A 10,921-nucleotide genomic window follows, 5' to 3' on the forward strand; every position below is an offset into this window, starting at 1 on the left:
TGGTTTTGTGTGAGTTTCCTCTTTTTTTGCTTTTTCTGGTATGACATTAGTTATTTCTTGTGTTATCTTGGGTATAGTTAAACTTCTTGAGTTGGAGTTTTCCTTCTAATATTTTCCATAAGGCTGGATTTGTGGATAGATAGTTTAAATTTGGTTTTGTCATGGAATATATTGTTTTCCTTCATCTATGATGATTGAGTTTTGCTGGGTATAGTAGTCTGGGCTTGCATCTGTGGTTTCTTAGAGTCTGCAAGACATTTGTTAAGAAGTTGGGTGTAAGTCAATAGGTCTGCCTTTATATATTACTTGGCCTTTCCTCCTTGTAGCTTTTAATATTCTTTCTTTGTTTTGTATATTTAGTGCTTTGATTATTATGTGGAGGGGGAGGGGTGACTTTTTTTCTGATCCAATTTATTTGGAGTTCTGTAGACTTCTTGTACATTTATAGGCATCTCTTTCTTTAGATTAGGAAAATTTTCTTCTATGATTTTGTTGAAAATATTTTCTGGGCCTTTGACCTAGGAATTGTCATCATCATCGTCGTCGTCGTCGTCGTCTCCTCCTCCTCCTCCTCCTCCTCCTCCTCCTCCTCCTCCTCCATCTCCTTCTGTTCATATATTTCTTAGGTTTGGTCGTTTCATAGGGTCCCAGATTTTCTAGATGTTTCGTGTTAGGAACTTTTTAGATCTAACTTTTTTTTTTGATTGAAGTATCAGTTTCTTCTCCTGTATCTTCTATGCCTGAGATTTTCTTTCCCATCTCTTGTGTTCTGTTGGTGAGGATTGTGTCTGTAGTTCCTGTTCCCTTCCCTAGATTTTCCATCTCCAGGATTCCCTCAATTTATGTTTTCTTTCTTGCTTCTATTTCCATTTTCAGATTTTGAACAGTTTTATTCATTTCCTTCATTTTTTAATTGTATTTTTCTGTATTTCTTAAAGGAATTTATTAATTTTCTCTTTAAGGGCCTCTACCATCTTCATAAGATTGGATTTAAGGTCATTCTCTTGTGCTTAGCTGTGTTGGAATACCCAGGACTTGCTGTATTAAGGATAGCTGAATTTTGGAGTTACCACATTGCCCTGAATATTGTTAATTGTGTTCTTTTGCTGGCCTCTAGTCATCTGGGTTTGGGGTTATTATAGGTTTAGGTTCTGATTTCTGAGTTTATCCTTGTTAAATGGATGTTTTCCCCCTTGGTTTCTGTTTCCTCTCTGGTTTTCTGGCTTGAGTGGTCTGGGGTTCTGGTGACCAGTGAATTTTCAGATCTAGTAGGGTATCTCTGATGGAGTTTTTGTATTCTGTGTGACCTCTTGGTTTTGGGTGCCAATGTTGCCTCTGGAGTTCCAAGTATTTGTGTGGCTTCTGGAATTCTGGGTACTTGCTTTGTCCCTGGAGTTCCTGGTATGACATGGCCTTCAGTAAAGCAGAAGTGTTCTGCCAGAGTTGAGAGTCTAAATATGGGGGGTCAGGGCAAAGGGTGCTCTTGGGGAATGTTGGATTGGACTTTAAGTAATATTAGCAGGCAATGGGCTGTATCTTACCTGGGGTTCCCTAGTACAGTGTGCCCTCTGATAAAGCAGAAATCTGCCTGAGTTGTGGACTGGAATATGGAGCCCAGGGGAGAGGGTGAATTTTGAGGCTGTTGGGTAAGCTTTAAGGAGTGTTAGGGGGTGATGAAGCCCAAGTTTTAAAAAGCACCATTGGATACATGAAAACAAAGCAATAAAACCACATCCATAGATAATAGAAAAGCATATGTTTTCAGTACAAAATCAATGCATCTTTAAAGAACAGTTGCAACCCAGAATTTCCCACAACCATTAAAAGAACAAAGAGGGTTGTGTCCTCTGAACCCTGATGTGCCTTTCACGGGAACTGGAGCAAACAAGGCTGAACCAGGCCAAGGGTTTGACGTATACATGAGGCAAATGGCTGAACTGTAAACAAAGACACACTTGTATGAGAACCAATACTTTGGCATCATAAATGAGCTCAAAAATGTAAGAACAAATAGTTGCAGTTAACATACAATGTGACTACTACATTCTACAAGCACCGAACATTCTATCTCAGATCTTTCCAAGGAAGGGGCAATGTATGTGGAACATGTAAAATGGACATATGTAAATACAGACTCATCCCTGAAAGGTTAATTCTATGAAAAACTAAGAAATTAAATGACACACCAGATTTAAGAGAACTGTTTGGGGAGTTAAGAGGAAGTCTGGTTTCTTAAAAATTTGCTATATGACCTTGGGTACACACACGTCTGTACCTCTCTGGGCCTACAGCTCCTTTCTGTGGGGTGGGGGAGACTAAGCCAGTGCCCTCAGACCCTCCCATTCTTTGGTACAGTAAATAGGAGGAAACAGCATCTGTAGGACTGGCTCTGATTATAGAAAACCCTGTCGACAAGGACCTAATCTGGCACCTGGACCCTGTGCCCCAGGCTGAAGGCTGCCTACTCTTTCAGCTCATCTGTTTAGGAAGCTTAGATTTTTACAGCTGGTAGTACCACTTACTGATAATTGAAGGAGCTATTTGGAGCCATCGATGCTCAAAACAACTATTGCCTTTTGTGCCTTAAGTTGGGCTGTTTAGCTATACAGGATCCTCTTAAGCTAAGGGTAGAAGCTGCTTCAAAGGCAGGTCCTCCACAGTTGCATGCCTGGTAGAGGGGTTGGGAAACAAAGATCCAAGGGGCTCTCCCCTCTTTGCTGCTCTGTGTACCATACTGTGCCAAATGGATCTTAGGAAAGCTGGGACTTCTAACTGATCTTCATGGGTAACAGAGTCAGGGAGAAGGAGCCTCCTTCAGTTTCTTTTTTAACAAAAAGGACTTTGTGTGAGTGTGTGTGTGTGTGTGTGTGCGCGCGCGCGCGCGCGCGCAAATACAGTGCACATATGGAGGCCAGAGGACAACTGATGGGAGCTGCTTCTCTTTTAGACTCCCAGGCTGTCAAACTGGGTGGAAAGCATTTTATTGGAGGAGCCAAGTCATTGCCTGTGTATCCATGCCTTTTGTTTTGTCTTTTTATTTCAGTACTAGGAGTGGGAGCCAAGGCCTTGTATATGCTGGCATTTATTTTCATATTATTCGTGTGGATGAGTAAGCCAAATGTGTGCCCCAGCAAACACATGGCAGTCAGAGGACAAGTTTGGGGGAGCAAGTTCTCTCCTTCCACCGTGGGACCTGGAGATCAAACTCAGGCTGCCTATCACACGAGCGCCTTTACTGGTGGAGTCACCTTGCTGACCCTGTTGTTTTGTTTTGAGGGGAGAGACAGGGTTTCATATAGCCTGAGCTGGCCTCAAATTCCCTATTCGAATTCTTTAAGGTTGGGCCAGAAATAGACACAGCTGCCTCGGGTGGGCAGTTGTTACTCCAGCGCCCCCTCCCCCCCAGAGGGAATAGAGCACATGTGCCAGTCGGCAGCTGCTAAAGGCATCTGTGGCCACCTTAAGCCTGTCTCAATGGTGGCTTCTACACCATTGGCAGGTTTATTTACAGTTTACTAGTATGCCAGTTGTAGTAGCTAATTTAATGCTTTCACTCTAGATGATGTTTTAATTTAGGTGTGTGTGTGTGTGTGTGTGTGTGTGTGTGTGTGTGTGTGTACATGTCCACTCAGGTGCCCAGAGGCCAGAAAAGGTCATAAACTTGGAGCTGCATAAAAAGGCCAGCTCCTGGAGTGGAGTTATAAACAGTTTTTACCCACTTAATATGAGTGTTGGAAGCCAGACTCAGGTTCTCTGAGAAAGCAAGTACTCTTACCACTGAGCCCTCTCTCCAGCCCAAGACGGATACTTTTGCTGACTTATTTCACAGAAGAGAAAAATCAGGTAAGAGGCTAACAACGCCCCTGAGGACCCCTTCCCCCAAGGTTGTATATGAGCGAGATTTTGAAATTGGGTGATCTATGCATGAGAAATTAACGAATTGGCTAAGAAATGTCTTCTCGTAAATCACACGGTTTAAGGATAGCAAAGACAAGGCCTGTCTGAGCACTCTGCAGGAGAGAGGAGTCTCTCCCCGTGTCAGGCAATGTCCTGACCCATAGGTGTCCTACATAGATGGGATGGTCTCAGAGGCTGGTCCTGCCTGGGGGTGAGTGAAGGGCTTCTTGAAGGCATCCCCTGAGCAGTCTGGCAGTTTCTCTGGGCAGGAAGCTTACGGACAAGGTGGAAGTCCCCAAGCAGCCAAAGCACACCAGGAATCGAGGACATAACCTGTGTGGCAACGCAGACGAAGGGAGCAATCCTCAGTGGACAGAAGGGTCACTGTGCTCAAGACAACAACAGTGCGTCGGCCCAGGATGTGTGCCAGCCCAGGATGTGTGCCAGCCCTTTCAAGAGCTTTTCTCTGGTTAATGAAGGAGTTGTTTTGCCTATACCTCTTACCTGAATGATGCCACACTGCCCCACACAGAGAAACAGTATTGCTTGGGAATGAAAGTGCCTGGCATCAAAAAAAAAAAAAAAAAAAAAAAAAAAAAAGTTGCCAGGCCATGAGGCCCAGCTTCTCAGTACAGCACCTAGTGTTTTCTTGCCATGCTTTGGTGAGCCCCCCCACTCATTTTCTAGATATCTGGATCACATCTTTGGGGTCACAGCTACTCTAGATGAGCTGTACCTGCCTTAGAAGGCGGTACTGCAGGCAAGACAGGGCTTAGAAACCTCGGCTGTTGCAGCTCTCCTCAGTAACTTGACAAGGTGCTAGTGATTAGGGCAATGCAGGATTTGGGACTGGCCTGTACGTGGGGGCCTGTGATGTGACCCATCTCCAGTCAGCCTTGAGGAGCCCTCCTGGGCGGCTCTGTAGTGCTCCGTTAGGCTAGGTCTTCACCAGCAGCTGCCGAGAACCCAGAGGATACTAAAGCAGAGCCATTTTGGGAAGGAGGGCACTCTGGGCCCCAGGGCTCCTGGGTAATTTTTCAGACATCTGTCACCCACAAGGAATGGATAACTGATGTCTCTGAGAGTAGACTTGAAGCTACCCCTGGCTCCACGGTCCCTAATGTCCTTCTGCAAAGGCGTCTCCTTTGTTCAGACTCTTGCATAGCAAATGTGCATTTTGTTCCATAGCGGACCCAGACTGAGTCGGTAGATTTTAGATGACTTTCAAGTGACCCTATTCCTGGAAAAACACAGTCTTCTTTAGGAGACAGAATGTCATAGCAGCAGAGTTTTTGGCAAGTAGCCTTTCAGGAGTGCTCCCCGACACCAGACCATGTCGCATGTCCTCTGCATGTGTCCCTCCTACTGACCTTCCCCAATCCCTTCTCAACAAAAACAAGAAGCCCCAAGCAACAGCAGTCGGGGAGACAAACGAATAGGAAAGACGTTTTCATTTTACAAACAAAACCGAAAACACGTGAAGTTCAGAGAAGTTGAATGACTAGTCTTAAAGTCACATAGCCACCAAGTCGCTGAGTTCAGATTCTAGGCTGACCATTATCTCATTTAATCCTTCCCATAAAAACCCAGGGTGGAGAAGATGGCTAACCTTTACTCAGTGCGTGCCACACACCAGCCCTTTTCTATGAGCTATCACTCAATTCCTGCCACATCTGCAGCTGGGACAGCAGCACTGCTTCACAACGCTGTACCTCATGACTCTGCACACCACTGTCATTGCTTCGCAGCCAAGAAACAGAGGCAAGAAGTGGAGAGATGGCCCAGTCTGGAGGCGACACTGTCACAGCCATGGGGAAAGCCAATCTGCTTCAGCCCCCTCCACAGATGTCTGCTTTAAGCTCTGCCACTCACGGCGGGATTCTGGTTCAGGAATCCCACCTTCCTCTTGCCTGAACCCCAGGCCATACTTTTCATGACTTGAGACACACGTAAAACACAATTGCCCATGTATCTAGTATTTCAGTAGAACACTGACACTCCATCAAGCACCATATATATTTCTGTATAATGTGCTTTGTCAAAGAGTGCCTAAATGTCTCTATTATCCATGTTGACATGGAAATATGTGATAAATGTTTAAAGGATTTGCATTGGAAAATACAGAATCAATTTAGTGCTTCGTGATCTTATAGCAGTAAGATTGGGCATTTCTCTTCATAGTATCAGAGTGACTTTGCTGCCCCAAGCTTCCTGTGCTGTTTCTCCAACCCAGCTCCTGCAATCCTTGCTCCTGCTCTCTCTAGAGATGCCTCTTCCCACAAAAGTGCCAGACAGAGTATGCAGCCTGTCTGGCACTCCACTTGGTAACCTGCATTTGTGTGTTGTATGTGTATGTATGTAAGTGTGTGTGTGTGCACATATACATGTGTTATGTGTGTGAAGGCACCTGCCATTGACATTAGGAGCATTCAATTTCTCCCCACTTAATTGTTTTGTGACAGTCTCCAGTGAGCTCACCCTTGGGCTAGACTGGACATCCAGTAAGTTCCAAGAGTCCTCCTGTATCTGCTTTCCCAGCTTTGAAATCTGGGAAATGTGCCTGGCCTTGTACATGGGTCCTTGGGATCAGTACTCAGGTCCTTATGTTGTGTGGCACTTTACTGTAGCATGTGGGTTCTGCTACACCACTTTGAGCTCCAGGGGAGTCGCAGGCATGCACCTGTCCAGGAGCTACCTCAGACCCTCAGATAGAAAACACACACACACACACACACACACACACGCACGCACACGCTCCAGTTAATCTTGAAATGCCAACTGGGCACTCTAAGTCTCCCCCTGCTATCCCAGGCCCAGTTGGGGAAGAGGCCAGAGGCCACTTACCTGAGAATTACCTGACTGGTTGGGTTCATCTCCTCCACTTCTTCTTCCCTTTCTTCTCTCTCAGTCTTCCGATTTGCCTCCTCTCCCTAGACTGTGGGAACCTGCAAGTCCCATCTCTTTCTTTCCCACAAAGCATTGGCTGCTGGCATCTTTATTGATAGATAAAAGACCAATTGGGGGCAAGGACCTTCAGTGTCAGTGAACACTGATGAAAGCATCAGAACCAGCTCCTTGTAACAGAGCAATCACCCCAATTCCATGACAGGCCATTCCTTTCAGCTCTGAATAACACTGGATGTACTAGTATACTTGGCCTTCCTGCTGAAGGCCATTTTGGCAGCTTTGAAGTTTGGGCAAGTATGTATGCTATAAACATTCATGGGTAGGCCTTTGTGTGGTCATACATTTTTTAGCCCCGTTGGGTAGATAGCAAAGAGCACAGTTGCTGAATCGTGTAATATATGAGTATGCCTTAGTTTTTTGAGACAGGGTCTCTCTATGTAGCCTTGAAGCTTGCTTGCTATGTAGTTCAGGGCTGCTCTTGAACTCAGATATACACTTACCTCTGCTTCCCTATATGCTGGGGGGTTAAAGGTATGTGCCACCATGCCCAATAATGTTATAGTTTTGTAAGAAACAGCCAAAGTGCTTTTCAAATAGGCTAAGACAGACATTTTGAGCTCCCACTAGAAATGGATCCCCCCCTCCCCCAGCATCGTTCTGTGGTGTCAGTGCACAATGACTCTTAGGGCAGCATCCAGGCTGAGAATATCAAACAATGGCTTCAATTTAGCTGTAATTATTTTAAGAAAGGACAAATCCAATTAATATTTTAAAGAAAAAATTGAAATTTAGATTTTTTTAAGTAATAAAACCCCATGATGAATCACACTTTTGTCAAGCCTGACAGCACAGCAGCGGGGAATCCAGATGGCTTTCCTTGTTTTTCAGGAGCCTTGGGAGGAGGATTAATGGCAGGTATTGCAGTTGAGGACATTCAGGTTTACAGTATCTTGTTGCCTCCATCTTCAAGTCGGATTCCTTCTCCAAGGTCAAGATCTCCTCCTCTGACTCATTACTATCTTTTCCTGAACTGTCTTTTTTACTCTGTCCAGAAATAAACATTGTTCTTAGATCCCGAACGAGGTGTCAATAAAGGAGTCCGTTCATGAGGGGAGCAGAGGGCTCCTGAGTGGACCAGCAGCAAGCACGCTGTATCACCTGCCGATGTCTGCTTATGCATACGCCAAAAGACGAGTGTAGAGAGAGGCGTGTCCTTCCCTCCACTTCTTCTGTCGCCTGTGTTTCATGTCTACAGTTCCTTGGTCTAGAAAACCAAGGGCTGGCTTACTGTACCTGCTGGGGAGAACCAATCAGTTGACTAGTTCAAACCTTAACTTCCTTTTTCTTAACTATATGTTTAATGACACCAAAGGAAAACCTTTTGTCCACAGATTGACCCCGTCCTATGCTGGTGGGGTTGCTGCTTAACAAGGGGAAGCCTGCTGATGGGAATGTCCACCTACAGCAGCAGGTGACTCACAGGATCAGCTGTTGGCTGGTGGGGGCTTAGGTGAACTCAACTCCAGCTATGCTCTTTATCCCAGTCTATTCAAAAAATAGGGAGCTTACCTCTTCCAGGTATCTGTCTGGGAGCCAGAATGCCAGTAACCAGTTTTAGCATCCACGTGGTGGGTGATCCAAGGCAGGTAGCTGATTGGGGAGGGGGTCAGTGTTTAAACCTGTTGATGGGGTGGGGTGAGTCCAGATACCTACAGGGGCTGCTGCCAATGGCAGCCATTGAAGAGAGAAGTTTCCTCTCAATTTACTGGGGCTGGCACTCCCTGTGGCCAGAGGAAAAACTACGAACTCTTAACTCCCTGGGGCTGATGAGAAAGGGAAAGCAAGAACACACACACAGACACAGACACTCCCCCCCACAGAGACACACACACAGAGACACAGACACACACACAGACAGACACCACCCCACACACACTCCCCCCCCCCACACAGAGACACACACAGAGACACAGACACACACACAGACAGACACCACCCCACACACACTCCCCCCCCACAGACACACACACACACAGAGACACACACACAGACACACACACACAGACACACACCACCCCCCATACACTCCCCCCCAGACACACACACAGACACACACACACACAGACACACACACACACACTTGGTGGGTGGAGCAAGCTCCAACACACACCCATACAAGCTTTCTATACACATAAACAGTTGGTGGATGGATGGGACAATATTCCAACCTCCATTCACACAAACCTTACACATATGAACACATACACATAGTTGATGGTCGGAAGGAACACGCCAACCCCCATACTTTATTTTTTTTCCACAGCTTATATATCTCAGCAAAATCTTTTAAACAGTATAAAATTACAATGTGATTATCTTTTAGTTTTCTTCTGGTGAATGATTATGAAAAACAATGTATTCTCCAGTAGCTTTACAAGTAATAACATTACGTAGTACAGGTAAAGAAAAATTCCCCAAAACCCATGTATATTCGTAACTAAGAAACCTGTTATAGTCGAACAACGTATGACAGCGAGTAAGGTAGTTTTTCTTCCTCAGCCAGTTCCTCTTACCGGCAGGCAGCCATACGCAGTTACAAAGAAAGGAGTAATTATTTTATTACTTATCTTTAAAAGTAATCTTCTAAGAATTTTAAAATCATAAATCTAAGCTTTTATAATCAGTCCTATCTCCCTTAAATCCTCAGAATGCACATCTACTTGTCAGCAAGTCTAATAAATCAGGAAGCGGAGGGCAGACATGGGTGTAAGGAATCACTCAGTCATCACTCAGCCCAGCCTCAAGAGTCACACCGGCCAGCGCTGCCGCTCTTCTTGTCCCCTGACCATAAAGGTCCTAGCTTAACTAATAAGGGGCTGGGGATTTAGCTAAGGGGCTGGGGATTTAGCTCAGTGGTAGAGCGCTTACCTAGGAAGCGCAAAGCCCTGGGTTCGGTCCCCAGCTCAAAAAAAAAAAAAAACAAAAAACAAAAAAACAAAAAACTAATGAGAGTGTGCCTTGACTTCAGTCTGCTTTCTAAGATTTTTTACATCAGAGCCAGTAGTAATAAGAACATCTCTACATAGCCTCACTAACAATCTTATTTTTCTGAATGTTTTCTGAGGTGGCGGTCAGTCCTGATCTAAGCTCTTTCCTAGAGTAGTGACTGAGCAACGCCTGCAGGAGATCAGAATTATTAGTGTGAGTGCTGGAGACACTGCCCAGGGAGGGGCTGGAAGCCCCCTTCAAGTTTCATATGCTTCTTAGTCTAAGAGGGATGTGAGGGCAGCAACAGAGCAAAACGCACTAGCATGAAGTCCTCAAGATACACAGTCCTCTGAATCGGGCCACACCCATGCCCACCGATGTGGCTGTGGTAACCCGAAGGCTGCATCCCATGAGTTCTAAAGCCGTTTGTCATTCTTCCTGCTAGGCCCTCGGCATGGGCTGGGTGTGGGGGTGCTCCCCTTTCTCAAAGAAGGGGGAGGGGGGCTATGATCCAGATGTAAAGTGAATAAATAAGTTAATGGAAAAAACCTGAAACTCATTTTAAGTTTAAAATAGAAATATTTTAAGCTTAAATCACTATGCAAATTTTGTTTCAAGATCTAATAAGGACAGCAGACAGGAGCAGAATTAGGAACCCTCTGGGGAAGTAAAACTTTTTGCCTTGGTAAAAACAAAACCAAAATAAAAACAGCTGACAGAAATACAGCCCATCCTCTACAATTAATATGTTAGAAGGCATTTTCTTTCTTAGAACAGAACAATAAAACAACCAAAGCAACCAGGATCCAGAATGCGACAGTGCAGTAACCAGAAGCCAATGACGGTCAACCCAAAGAACAAGGACAGTGGACGGCTGCCGTCAGACAACACTTTACGCCTTCCTCTGGAAGAGCAGTCAGTGCTCTTAACCACTGAGCCATCTCTCCAGCCCTCTTTTCTGATTTTTTAAAGCCAACGACTATCCAAACGTTCTCACCTCCCTTTAATCTAACATCTCTTTGGAGGGGCCAAGCAGAGATACGAGAGACTAGTTCTTTGGGAGGCTGTGGTGGGCAGAGGTAAATGATTCCTCCGCACTTCTCCAAGCCTCTCCGACCTGCAGATCCTA

Source organism: Rattus norvegicus, chromosome 16, assembly GCF_036323735.1.
Source record: "Rattus norvegicus strain BN/NHsdMcwi chromosome 16, GRCr8, whole genome shotgun sequence".
Classification (NCBI taxonomy): domain Eukaryota; kingdom Metazoa; phylum Chordata; class Mammalia; order Rodentia; family Muridae; genus Rattus; species Rattus norvegicus.